The sequence below is a fragment of the Mesoplodon mirus genome, assembly GCF_964341445.2.
Source record: "Mesoplodon mirus genome assembly, chromosome: 1".
Lineage (NCBI taxonomy): Eukaryota > Metazoa > Chordata > Mammalia > Artiodactyla > Ziphiidae > Mesoplodon > Mesoplodon mirus.
In genome coordinates, this window is record NC_138976.1 from 59514304 (window position 1) to 59529404 (window position 15101).

General features: G+C 36.2%; 1 long non-coding RNA gene across 1 annotated transcript in view; it reads left to right on the forward strand.

The window, feature by feature from the left end:
* Window positions 1-13594, forward strand: part of LOC309799398 — a 31830-nt gene extending 18236 nt beyond the window's left edge. Inside the window, exon 3 of the long non-coding RNA XR_014293271.1 lies at window positions 11598-13594. This is a non-coding gene — a long non-coding RNA (uncharacterized lncRNA). The remainder of the gene's footprint in view (window positions 1-11597) is intronic.
* The last annotated feature ends 1507 nt before the right edge of the window (window positions 13595-15101 follow it).

Sequence of the window (15101 nt, forward strand, 5' to 3'; positions counted from 1 at the left end):
GGCCTCCATCCTTTTCAGACTTAAAGGAGAGTTGCATGCAATAAAACAACAAGTTCAGATACAGTAAATTAATAACACATGGAGCTGAAAATTGTAAGGTTTCATTTCTGGGGTAGCTAGATAAACAGATATACTTACACAAGAGCTGTTTGAGTCATACAAATTTTAAGCTAGTACTTATGGAAGTGGCAATAAGCTTTTCTGAAAGCTGCTTGAATAATGGTTTTAGTAACATAACTCCTTTTTCCTACCCATTCACATCACCATAACGCAGGTACACATAAAGAAGCTCATTTAGACAGTATTTCATTTTACAGGCATAAAATCAATTGGAAATTACAGATATAAAACCATCGCTAAACTGATGAGCTAGGTTAAAAAGATATATACATATTGGGGGGGTAAATTGGAAGATTGGGATTGACATATACACGCTACTATATATAAAATAGATAACTAATAAGAACCTGCTGTACAGCACAGTGAAAACTCAGTACTCTGTGGTGACCTATATGGAAAAAGAATCTAAAAAAGAGTGGATATATGTATATGTATAACTGATTCATTTTGCTGTACACCTGAAACTAACACAACACTGTAAATCAGCTATACTCCAATAAAAATTAATTTAAAAAATAAACTAAAAATTAAAAAAAATAAAATAAAATATGCAAAAAAGAGATACATATATACATATATATATATATATATATAAAATGACAGTAAATTATCATATGTGGTTCTCATACTATAAAAATTGATGCACTACTGTGATCTTCATACTGAGGCACCTAAAGCCTTTGCAAGGAATACACAAACATGATTGTTTTAAGGGGAAGAATTTCCATATTCTTAACTTCTATATAGACTTTTTTCCTAAAAGTGAACTGTGGGACAATGCACATGCAGTTGTGGTGTTCTGATGGTTTTCTATCCCTGTTTCCATTTTTAAAGCACTCCAGCTTTTCAAAGGTACCTGAAACTCACGTTGCTGTATTACCCCAGGGTGTAAAACTAGGGGCACTGAACAAAAGAATGATTCAAGATACTGGTGTCAGTGAAGCCTCATTTAATTAAGGCATCATCAACACACAGTAGAGTTCCTGTCTTTCCCTGCTTTATGCAGTTTTCGGTAAAGACAAAGCATGGTTTAGGAACAGAATATCTGGGTCTGTTTAAAGCTATTCTGAATGCAGATGTACTGCAGAGTGGGCAATGGGAGTGACAACAACTTTCATTCAACCATTGTTGCCTCTTCCAGTCTGGTAAGGAATATTAATGGGGCATCGACTTATTTTATCCAGGTCACAGGAAGCTCTTTACTGTATACATATATACATGTATCTATGTATGAATGAATGAATATATGTATGAATCTGTCTTCTTAGAATTAAAAAGTCATATCATTTTCATGCAGCTAAGTATTAACATATCCATTTTCACTGAAAATGAAGTTAGATATTTTCTGACTTTGCTGATTAAGTTACATGGCAAATATTTTTTCCCATTGAGTGAGTTAAATCTGCAGCTACAAAATGTTTTGATTTGTGTTTTATTAAACATCAGGTTTGTTGAGGTATGATTTGTATACAGTAACATCCACCCATTTTAGGTATACAATTCTATGAGTTTTGACAAATATATACAGTTGTCTAATCACCAAGATAATCAAGATATAGATTTCCATCACCTCATGTAGTTCCCTTTGTAGTTAATCCTCACCCTACTTTTTATCACTAAAAATACATTCATTGTATGAATGTACGATAATTTGTTTATCCGTTCACTGTTTGATGACCATTTGGGTTGTTTCCAGTTTTTAGTGATTATGAATAAAGCTGCTACAAATATTCCTGTACATATAATTGCCTGTATATATATATATATATATATTTTCATTTCTCTTGTAAATGCCTTAGAGTGGGATGGCTGGGTTTTATGGTAAGTGTGTATTTAACTTAATATAAGCAACTGCCAAAATGCTTTCTGAAATGGCAGTCCCATTTTGCATTCCCACAATATAAGAGTTTCAGTTTCTCTGCATCCTTGTAGCATTTGATATGGTCAAATTTTAAAATGTTAGTTATTCTGCTGGGTTTTAACTAATAGATCACTATAGTGTTTTTTTCCCTTTATTTTTATTCTATTTATTTATTTTTAACATCTTTATTGGAATATAATTGCTTTACAATAGTGTGTTAGTCTCTGCTTTACTTTTTCTATTTTTATTTATGTTAATTTTTAAATTAAATTAAATGTATTTTTTATACAGCAGGTTCCTTTAGTCATCAATTTTATACACATCAGTGTATACATGTCAATCCCAATCGCCCAATTCATCACACCACCACCACCACCCCCCAACCCCCGGCTTCCCCCCTTTGGTATCCATACGTTTGTTCTCTACTTCTGTGTCTTGACTTCTGCCCTGAAAACCGGTTCCTCTGTACCATTTTTCTAGGTTCCACATATATATATTAATATACGATACTTGTTTTTCTCTGACTTACTTTACTCTGTATGACATTCTCTAGGTCGACCCACATCTCTATAAATGACCCAATTTCGTTCCTTTTTATGGCTGAGTAATACTCCATTGTATATATATACCACATCTTCTTTATCCATTCATCTGTTGATGGGCATTTAGGTTGCTTCCATGACCTGGCTATTGTAAATAGTGCTGCAATGAACATTGGGGTGCATGTGTCTTTTTGAATTATGGTTTTCTCTGGGTATATGCCCAGTACTGGGATCGCTGGATCATATGGTAATTCTATTTTTAGTTTTTTAAGGAACCTCCATACTGTTCTCCATAGTGGCTGTATCAATTTACATTCCCACCAACAGTGCAAGAGGGTTCCCTTTTCTCCATACGCTCTCCAGGATTTGTTGTTTGTAGATTTTCTGATGATGCCCATTCTAACTGGTGTGAGGTGATACCTCACTGTAGTTTTCATTTGCATTACTCTAATAATTAGTGATGTTGAGCAGCTTTTCATGTGCTTCTTGGCCATCTGTATGTCTTCTTTGAAGAAATGTCTATTTAGGTCTTCTGCACACTTTTGGATTGGGTTGTTGGTTTTTTTAATATTGAGCTGCATGAGCTGTTTATATATTTTGGAGATTAAACCTTTGTCCATTGATTCATTTGCAAATATTTTCTCCCATTCTGAGGGTTCTCTTTTCATCTTGTTTATGGTTTCCTTTGCTGTGCAAAAGCTTTGAAGTTTCATTAGGTCCCATTTGTTTATTTTTGTCTTTATTTCCATTACTCTAGGAGGTGGATCAAAAAAGATCTTCCTGTGATTTATGTCAAAGAGTGTTCTTCCTATGTTTTCCTCTAAGAGTTTTACAGTGTCCAGTCTTATATTTAGGTCTCAAATCTATTTTGAGTTTATTTTTGTGTATGGTGTTAGGGAGTGTTCTAATTTCATTCTTTTACATGTAGCTGTCCAGTTTTCCTGGCACCACTTATTGAAGAGGCTGTCTTTTCTCCATTGTATATCATTGCCTTCTTTGTTGTAGATTAGTTGACCATAGGTGCATGGGTTTATCTCTGGGCTTTCTATCTTGTTCCATTGATCTATGTTTCTGTTTATGTGCCAGTACCATATTGTCTTGATTACTGTAGCTTTGCAATATAGTCTGAAGTCAGGGAGTAGGCTTCCTCCAGCTCTGTTTTTTCCCCTCAAGATTGCTTTGGCTATTTGGGATCTTCTGTGTCTCCATACAAATTTTAAGATTTTTTGTTCTAGTTCCGTAAAAAATGCCATTGGTAATTTGATAGGGATTGCATTGAATCTGTAGATTGCTTTGGGTAGTAGAGTCATTTTCACAATATTGATTCTTCCTATCCAAGAACATGGTATATCTCTCCATCTGTTGGTATCATCTTTAATTTCTTTCATCAGTGTCATAGTTTTCTGCATACAGGTCTTTTATCTCCCTAGGTAGGTTTATTCCTAGGTATTTTATTCTTTTTGTTGCAATGGTAAATGGGGGTGTTTCCTTAATTTCTCTTTCAGATTTTTCATCATAGTGTATAGGAATGCAAGAGATTTCTGTACGTTAATTTTATATCCTGTCAGTTTACCAAATTCATTGAATAGCTCTAGTAGTTTTCTGGTAGCATCTTTGGGATTCTCTATGTAGAGTATCATGTCATCTGAAAACAGTGACAGCTTTACTTCTTCTTTTCTGATTTGGATTCCTTTTATTTCTTTTTCTTCTCTGATTGATGTGGCTAAAACTTCCAAAACTATGTTGAATAACAGTGGTGAGAGTGGACATCCTTGTCTTGTTCCTGATTTTAGTGGAAATGGTTTCAGTTGTTCACCACTGATAACAAGATTGGCTGTGAGTTTGTCATATATGGCCTTTATTATGTTGAGGTAAGTTCCCTGTATGCCTACTTTCTAGAGAGTTTTTATCGTAAATGGTGTTGAATTTTGTCGAAAGCTTTTTCTGCATGTATTGAGATGATCATATGGTTTTTCTCCTTCAGTTTGTTAATATGGTTTATCACATTGATTGATTTGCATATGTTGAAGAATCCTTGCATTCCTGGGATAAACCCCACTTGATCATTTTATATGATCCTTTTAATGTGCTGTTGGATTCTGTTTGCTAGTATTTTGTTGAGGAGATTTGCATCTATGTTCATCAGTGATATTGGCCTGTAGTTTTCTTTCTTTGTGACATCTTTGTCTGGTTTTGGTATCAGGGTGATGGTGGCCTCATAGAATGAGTTTGGGAGTGTTCCCCTCTCTGCTATATTTTGCAAGAGTTTGAGAAGGATAGGTGTTAGTTCTTCTCTAAATGTTTGATAGTATTTGCCTGTGAATCCATCTGGTTCTGGGCTTTTGTTTGTTGGAAGATTTTTAATCACAATTTCAATTTCAGTGTTTGTGATTGGTGTATTTATATTTTCTATTTCTTCCTGGTTCTGTCTCTGGAGGTTGTGTTTTTCTAAGAATTTGTCCATTTCTTCCAGGTTGTCCATTTTATTGGCATGTAGTTGCTTGTAGTAAGCTCTCATGATCCTTTGTATTTCTGCAGTGTCAGTTGTTACTGCTGCTTTTTCATTTCTAATTCTATTGATTTGAGTCTTCTACCTTTTTTTCTTTATGAGTACTATAGCTTTAATATGCATTTCCCCAATGACAAATGATACTGAACAATTTTTCTTGTGACAGTTTGCCACTTTTCTCTATTCTCTGGTGAAATGTCTGTTTAGATCGTTTGTCCAATTTTGGCTGGTTGTTTGTGTTTTTATTACCACGTTGTGAGAGGTTCTTATATACTCTGGACATAAGTTCTATATCAGATATGTGTTTTGCAATTCTGAGGTTTTGATAAAAAGTCCATTTAAAACATGGGATGTGATAATACCATTTTATCAAAACATACTGTATGGGCAAAGGTATATAGTACGTTGACTATATTTCAGTTTTCCTAATTCTTCCTGAATATATTAAATTAAACAAGGTGTCTCTAAGAGAAAGAGCAATAAGTATGATTAATTATCATGTGATAAGTCTCGGTAAAGCAGAAACAGAGAAGGTAAGTGGCTCTAATGATTCTGTACAAATCATCTTGTTGGTCAAGCCATTTATATTTCTTTGCTTTCAAGTGATATAATTAAGCTGTTAGTTGATAAACTATTAAACATAAATTTTGATGGGTAATCACTAAGTGATTTTTGGCATATAACTCAGAAAGAGTTGAAAGAGTTGAGTTATATTATAACAAAATTCCTTCCTTCAATCTCCAAATTCATTCTTTATATGTAATTGATGTTCTTTAGCATTTATATGAATAAACATGAACATTAGAAATAGGATTTATGAGTAACCCTGTCTCATTTTGGCAATAAATAATGTTTATCCACTGACAGATGGGCTACTTATGAAAAAAGAAAGCCTCGTATATTTTATCTAGAGAAGTAGTTTTAATGAAGCATATTACTTATCAAAATCTGTATTATGTATGTTATTACTTGAGTGTTGATAATAACTGAAACAATATCATCACCCAGAAAAACTTTTCTCAAACCTAGAGACATATGAACATAGAAAATTTAACAAAAATTAAATTTCATTTTATACACGTACTTCTTTTTTGCATATTTTTTCTTTTGTTGGTGATCATAATTTTGATTCTTTTTTATTTTGAAATATTAAAGGGGAAAACTTTCAATCATAAGTACATTAAGATAATATGAGTTCAAAGAGAAAAGAGAACAAAATAAACGTCCAGTACATATTTGTAATGCCTAATTATGAGCATCTAACTGGTATAGTGTTAAGCTTCCAGTAGAAACAGCTAGAATTGTCAATTTTATAATTCTCTAGATATTATATCCTTTGCAACTATTTTAACTTATAATGACAAATTTTAAATATTAACTTAAAAATATGCCTCTCGTAGACAATTTTTCTAAATTCTTTTAGGGAGTTTGAAAGTAAAAATTTTGAAAGGTAGGTCATGGCCTTTATAATTCTTTCCCTTTTCTCTCTGGTAGTTGTGACATTGGCCCTGATCTCATTGTTCCAGTTTTTAAGCTTCTTAGTTTGCCATTACAATAGCAATAATGTTCCCTGCACACCGAGTGGATGACAAGCTCATCCAGCATCCTTCCCACGTTGGCTGGCAGCAGACCTCTAGCCATCAGTGCCAAGCTCCTTTCTCCAGGGCTCAGCCTTGACATTCTTCCGTGCAACTCAACAAAAGCATCATAAAAGAACAAAACACCCAGAGTGATTCTTAACTGGGTATTCAGAACTTTATAAAAGGATTTATTATTGAGGCTTGAGGTTTTGTTTATTAATTGGTTTTTGTTCTCTCTTGTTTTCTGGTCAAACAAATACTTTGTGCAGGAGAAAGAGAGGGAGAGGGAAAGGGGGAGGGGGCAGAGAGAGAGAGAGAGCGCGCGAGTGAGTGTGCGCCTGGAAAACTTCTTGTTTTGTTGGAGTCCTGAAAAGTGTTTTCCAAAATTTTCAAAGCTTGGGACAGAAACTTATAAGCCAAGCTGATCTGCTCACATCTCACAAATGCACAGCCCTGTGTACTTGACACCTGCGATTTTTTTATACATCAAAATTTGGGCTCTTCTGCATTCAAAGAGCTCCAGCCATCAGGCCTCTGAGGGCCGTGCCCGTGGAGAAGGGAAGCAAACTCATTTGGCAGACTCTTAGGAGGAAGGTACTCTACTTCAAGAAAGAATGAACAGAAAGATGTCCAGGGAGGGTCTAGCAAAGTGTCCCACGAGAACACATCTACCCCCGTGTCCTGCTTAACTCCCCAAACACACAGTTAAAACTGTAGGACATTTTGTTTTGCATCAGGTGAAACAACAGCCTGATTCCCCTATTAATGACCCTTAAGACAATGCCATTGCTTTTCTTTCTTTCATGGGCTCTGTTTTTTCCCCTTTCTTTTAAATACCAAACTGAGGTCTGTGTGGCTCCCCCCCTCCCCTCCTCCCCCTAGGTTTGGCACTCGTTTTCCCCGTTATTCCAATGAGTAATGACACCAAGGGCATGGAGCCAATCCTACCCGCTTTTTACACTTTCTTCTTTCTACAAAATAAAAGAGACCCAAAGCAAACACAACATGCTGCAACTTTCAGCTTCAGGGATCGTGACTAATTTCTAAGCTCTCTGTGCTCTGTAGTAGAATCTGGCTGTCATTTGACATTTGGCTTTTTTTCACAGAGCCCTTGAACAAACTTTATTTACAGTGCACACTGACTTTTATTACTACATAATACAGAAAATATTTGCTTCATTATGAAGCCAACTTTTGATTTTTGTTCCTTGTGGTAAACAAAGTTCAAAATACTCTCTACTACCATTGTTCCAAACTAGTCACAAACTATGTAAACAATCAGCAGAGTGATTGTGTGGCCCAGATCTTGTGACTGCCTCACCTCCCTTTCCAGGAAAAGGAAAATTTTGTTTAAAAAAATGAAGTTCAGGTCAATTTTAAATTTTCAAGCAACTTTTGCCCCTCAGGACTGCCTCTTAGTCAATTCTGGTGGTTGCCTTTTATGGGAAGTCACCTCACAATGAAGTCTTTTCAAGGTACTTTTGGAACTAAACCTCTTTGGATAAAGCCCAAGGGAGGCCTAATTCTGCTCTAAGACAAACACTATTGCCCCAAACATCAAGTGCTAATATGTTAGGTAATACCTAGGTAAGAACATAAGTTGTTAGAAATATATGAGTGTACTCAGATGCATTTTATCTATATTTAGATATACTGTACTGGCTTTGCTGATTCCATTTAGTTCTAGAACCAACCTGCCTTGTGTACCTTAATTGGCTTTAAAAGATTGTCCAGACTTGAAATGGACCCATTTGGCTAACTTTATGGTTTAGTTTCTGCATATGCACATTACAATAAGCATGTCCGTCCAGACTGCCTGCATCTGAATCCTTGCTCTTTGACGTTTTGTGATTAATACTTTATGAAATTTGGTAGACTTTTTTGACTGATTTTTAAATCCCACCTATAAACCCTGTACCAGTTTATTTTACCAGAAAAATAAACCCAGAGTAGAAGAATATTTTTAGTTCCTATCGTTAAAGGCTTTCAGAAAATCATGTATGCCAGCACGAACCCAGACTAATATTTATATCAACATTTCTCCCCCTGGACGTACCTTCCCACTGATAATTTGGGAGTAAGATTTAGTTTCTGTCTTAGACTTAAGCCCACATCTAGAGTTTCTGGAACTTCGATCCTAACAGAACACTTTAGAGTTGGCTTTTTCCTTTCTCTGCTTTATAGGACATTTATAAAACTTCTGCCTTCCTGCGAATGGTGCTCACACAGTTGCACTAATGTCAGTGCTGTACAATAAGGAAAAATCTTGGTTTCTGCGATCAGATCTGGAATCAAACCCTGGCTCTACTATTTCCTGGATGCATGATCTTGAGCAACTTACTAATCCTCCCAAACCACACTTTCTTTTATAATAAGGAAAATAATACCATAAGGAAAATATCATAAGGTTACTAAAAGAATTCAATGTAATAATATGTAAAAAGCACCCAACCCAGTATAGTGTGTATAGTTAACACTGGCTCCTTATTTTTCCAGTATATTGTTCTGATTATTCTGATAAGAGTAATTTTTTTAATGTAGTTTAAAAAAAATATTGGACTTCCTATGTAGATGCAGAAAAAGACAATCAAAGACGTTATATGAAAAAGCAAACAATTTCCAAGATGTCTCCAAACAAGTAGTTTGTCAAATACTGTCAGTATTTTGTATACGAGTCTTGGTTAGTATTTTCTGCTTTGGTATCCCTTTGGTAAACTCTTTGTTTAGAGAGAACCTCCTAAGTCTTCAGTTTCCCCTTCAATAAAACAGAATGACAGAACTTTGAAACCTTAGAATAAAACAAATACCAAAGATTACTATTGACTGCCTATTTCGTAAATAACGGAATGTTGAAGAGCTATTTTACATATAGGTACTGTGATTAAAGGGATAGCACAAGGACATCATTTTTATATTTAGGAATTTAGATGAACTTTGAGGGTTCGACATTCAATTCATTTTTGTATATTGAATCGTGGTCAAAGCATTTATTATCCATGATCTTAATTTTTTTCTCCTAAGGATTAAACATATATTTGATGCTTAATAGTAGTGACAGATTGGTGAGCTTTGGAACCAAAGTTTTTACTTTTAGGGACGACTGAACTGAGCCAGTGAAGAGAAACTGGTTTTCACTGCCAGAACAATCCCATAGGAACTTCAAACTTGAGAAGGACCCTTTCCCACCAAGGACAATGAGTATACACATTTATTTGACTGAAGAATAGCACAGTGTTTATGAATTGGACTTTGAAATATAAATGGCTGGGTTTGGATCCTGGAACCAGAATATTCTATTTAATCTTAGGCAAGTTACCTGAACTCTCTGAATTTCAGTTTTCTCACCAATAAAATGGAGCTAATCATAGTACCTACCCTACTGGATTACTGTGAGAAAATTAAATAAGACATGTAAAGGATGTAGAGAAGTATATGGCACAAAGAAAGAGCTCAGTGTTAGTGGTTGCTGATGTTATTAGTCCCTTGGTAAAATTCACAGACTTTTAATTTTACTTGGTAGAAGGCAAGACATTAAATATAGCATTTTTGCATTTGGATGAAAATTTTAAGGATGTTTGCCTACCCTCATCACTGAGTACCATCCTTTGGCTCTCACTTCACTCGCACTACCATTACCACCTGCAGCTGTTCTCCTTTTTTCCAGTTATTTAAAGTAAAGCAAAAACAAGACCAAAAGACAACCCTCAGAATGGGAGAAAATATTTGCAAATGAAGCAACTGACAAAGGATTCATCTCCAAAATTTATAAGCAGCTCATGCAGCTCAATAGCAAAAAAACAAACAACCCAATCCAAAAATGGGCAGAAGACCTAAATAGACATTTCTCCACAGAAGATATACAGACTGCCAACAAACACATGAAAGGATGCTCAACATCTTTACTCATTAGAGAAATGCAAATCAAAACTACAATGAGATATCATCTCACACCAGTCAGAATGGGCATCATCAAAAAATCTAGAAACAATAAATGCTGGAGAGGGTGTGGAAAAAAGGGAACACTCTTGCACTGCTGGTGGGAATGTGAATTGGTACAGCCGCTATGGAGAACAGTATGGAGGTTCCTTAAAAAACTACAAATAGAACTACCATATGACCCAGCAATCCCACTACTGGGCATATACCCTGAGAAAACCATAATTCAAAAAGAGACATGTACCAAAATGTTCATAGCAGCCCTATTTACAATAGCCCGGAGATGGAAACAACCTAAGTGTCCATCATCGGATGAATGGGTAAAGAAGATGTGGCACATATATACAATGGAATATTACTCAGCCATAAAAAGAAATGAAATTGAGCTATTTGTAATGAGGTGGATGGACCTAGAGTCTGTCACACAGAGTGAAGTAAGTCAGAAAGAGAAAGACAAATACTGTATGCTGACACATATATATGGAATTTAAGAAAAAAAAATGTCATGAAGAACATAGGGGTAAAACAGGAATAAAGACACAGACCTACTAGAGAATGGACTTGAGGATATGGGGAGGGGGAAGGGTAAGCTGTGACAAAGTGAAAGAGCGGCATGGACATATATACACTACCAAACATAAGGTAGATAGCTAGTGGGAAGCAGCCGCATAGCACAGGGAGATCAGCTCAGTGCTTTGTGACCGCCTGGAGGGGTGGGATAGGGAGGGTGGGAGGGAGACGCAAAAGGGAGGGGATATGGGAACATATGTATATGTATAACTGATTAAAAAAATAAATAAAAAAAATTAAAAAAATTAAAAAAATAAAAAATAAATAAAAATAAATAAAGTAAAGCAAAAGACAGAACCCTGCTTTCGAGGAGTGAATATTCTTTCAACAGAGAAAAGGTACACGCAGGTGAAAAACTGGGAATCTGAAGGCTAGTCCTCAAAGCTTACTTTTTTATCCTTCAAAGCTAAAAATCAAAATAGTGAAGACTGGTAGAATTTTAAATATACTTAATATGCATTTTTTTCTTTTGTTCTCAGGTAAGCCAATGTTGGAGGAGCATAGATTTTGGAATCAGAAAGACCTGAGTTCAAATCCCATCTCCACCACTGAGCAGCTACATGAACTTGGGAAAGTTCATTGGTCTCTCTGAACTCCTACTTTTTCATCCGTAAAAGGGAAATATTACCTGTTAGCTCAAAAGATCAAGGCGAGGATTAAATGAAATGGCATGTGCAAAGCACTCAGCACATGCCATCAGTTCCTGATCCTTAGTAGGTTCTAAATTTTCCTTCCCCATTAACTGCATAAACTAACAACATGAAGATTCTAGGAATTCTCTAAAACCATGAAGCCATTCTCCTGTATTCTTGATACCATGGTAAATCCTTGCAAGCTTTCTGTTGTCCATTTTATCCTCCAAGTAAAGTGGCTTCTGGACACACCCCCTTATCAATACCAAGAGCATTCCGATAGTAGAGGCCACACAATTGTTCATCTTACCTAAATTTAAAAATAATCTACACCTCTGCCATTAAAACACAAAATGACCTCCCTCCTTTTCACAACCACTTGTTTTTACTCAACAATCAATTAATGAAAAAGGGGTCTTTACACTTTAGATGCACTTCTGCTTGTGGCATATATAAACGATCTATTCAAATGGCTGCTAGCAATATTAAAAAAATCTACATAAAGAGAAAGTCCTAGCTTTTTTCCTCTAGGATACCAGCTTACCTCCCTCTGATGATATGGAGCTGTGAGGCATCCACAATGAATTCATGATTTGGGCCGCAAGCATACAGCAGAGCTCCCCATACCCTTATTGAGAAACTAAAAATCAGTACACATCTATGCTGAAAAAGAAGTGCAAATTCACCAGATCTTTGATTCACCCCCAAGCTGGTTTGTGAAGTCATTTTCTCTCCCATAATCGCCAGCCTTCATCTGCTTACAAACATTCCCTCCCCTCCACCTTCCAACTTTGAACGAGTTCTATACTTATAACCTCCATGGCTGATTAAGGAGCAAAAGATAAAACCCTGGAAAGAATATCTCACTGGCTTTGCCTTTCAATCTACTTCTAAGAAGGTTCAGTTTTCTTTTGCAGATAATTCTTTAACGTTTACACAGCACTGGTATTCATTATACACTGAAGGAGAAAGACAAAAGTAATGATCCTCAGCTAGATCATAAAAGGTTGTCAGCTCATCAGTGACTTCCTATGATGTCATCAGCAACAAGAAAGCTAGAACAGTTAAGCTCCAAAAAAAATGAAGATGAAATTACAACTTTAGGATTGACTCGGTTACATGGCTGAGTATGTACATCAGAGCTGAATTTAATATATGTTTCCTCATCCCTATAAAATACATCAAAGGCCAGATTTTCAAAGCCCCGCATGGCTGGCCATTTGGAAAGAGGTATATCCAGGCCCCCAAAGCCTTCATTTTAAGCAGATGGAAGTGGCAACTGCAAGGTTTGAAAGTGCAAGCTCAGGCTTGTAAAGACACTGCTTAACACCAGCATTGACTAGGGAGCGGCTGGCACGGAGAGAGCCGGAACTGCCGTTCAGTTCAGTAAAACCAGGTACTGTGCTGACTTGCGGCAGGTAGCAGAAGGCTGAGTAGAAAGTCATTTCCTATTTGCTTTTCCCTAGCCGGGCTCTCTCCTGGAGTACAGCACAGACCAAATGACTGGCAGGCCACTAGATGGCGCCCTCTTGTACTCCCAAGTTAATATGTGATGGCAAAGCCACCTGTCAGAAGCTCTATCTCATTAAAAAGTTTAAACGGAAAAGAACAAAGTGTCAGGTTCTCCTCCTTATCACAGCAGCTGGAGGTAAATTATTAAATCCGTTTTGGACTCCTGTGGTTAAGCTTCTCCTCTGGCACTGTAGAAACAAATATCTAGTGCATTTGGGGGATTTAATAAATTTTAAAGAAAAAAACTAAACTGAGGACCCAGGTTTATTTGTTTGAATTTTTCCTTTTTGGGGAGGGCACAAAACATACATCCAACTGAGCTGCTAATGTCTGGAGCCATTTGAAAAGGCAGTGTCTCCCAATTTTGAATTTCAATAACTTCCTCTGAAAATCTGCATAGAAGACATGAATTAAACCTTTAATAAACACTTGGCAAAATTTCAGAGAATAGCATATTTTATTTGTTTTCTCTCTCTCATATTTTCCTCAAACTTAGGACATATTACTACAGGAAGATTGAAGCTGAAGGTCTGCTATGTAGATAAAAATACACATTTATTATGCATCCTAGGCTACTTTGAGGTATAACATTCCATTTAAAATTTAAACCAAGCTCTTGGATATAATGGTTCTTTTAGAATAAGGCTCTAGCTTACGTCTTCAGAGGATATTTTGAGTCTTGGGTATGAAGGGTGTTAAAGAAGTGGTGACTTTTAATATGCAAGGCCACAATGAAAATCCCACAGCTATTTTCCTATAGCCAAAACTGTATTTACAATTGGTGTGTGTATATCAGCATAATAGCCATTATTGTCCAGCCATTCCAACGTAGCCATTTACTGGATTTGGTTGGCTTGGCATCAAAATTTATTATATTTTTTGCCTTTTAAATATTTGTATACCTGTGCAGCACCAAAAACTTAGTTAAAAATTGAACTGAGGACCTTTTGTTCCAGGCAACATAGCTCAAAACTTTATGTTCAACCATTTGGAGAAACTGCATTTCAAATGTTATCCCTCCCAGGCTGAGATCACTACTTTCTAAGCCTCTTGGGACACACATATCTAAAGGTTTTTTTGGTCTTCTTAACATCTCCTACTATAGAAAAAAATGGATTCCTTTTACAAACTTAGCAGGTCTTTGAAGAGGCATCATGCCATTCTTCATCTTCTGACATTACACGTGAGGCTTTAGCTTGTTTGTATTTTCTGTAGTCAATTCTTTTCTTTCCCTGCAAGTCCATGGTGAATTTCCCAGATCTTCTATCTCCAGCAGAAGGAAAACGCTGGCTCTGAAATCCTGTAGAGCAGCCTTGTGACTAAGATCTAATATTTGCCAGCCCACACGAATCTCTCTCTAGTCTGGGTTTCCCCACAGAACACATCAGCTATTAGAAGAATGAATGGAGTCAGCATTTTCTTTTCTTTTTAAAAATCGAGACATAATTCACATACTACAAAATCCACTCTTTTAAAGTATGCAATTCAGTCGTTTTGACTACGTTCACAAAGTTGTGCAACCATCACCACCACCTAATTCCAGAACATTTCCATCACCCCAAAAGAAACCCCATATCCATGAGCAGTCAGTCCCCATTCCTCCCTCCCCCCAGCCCCTGACACTGATTAATCTACTTTTTGTCTCCTTGGACTTGCTTATTCTAGACATTAAATATAAATTGAATCATACAATACGTTGCCTTTTATGTCTGGCTTCTTTCACTTAGCATAATGTTCTCAGGGTTCATCCATGTTGTAGCATAATCAATATGTTACATCCCTTTTTATGGCTGAATAACATTCCGACATTTCCTCTTCCGATTGCCCATGATAAATTAT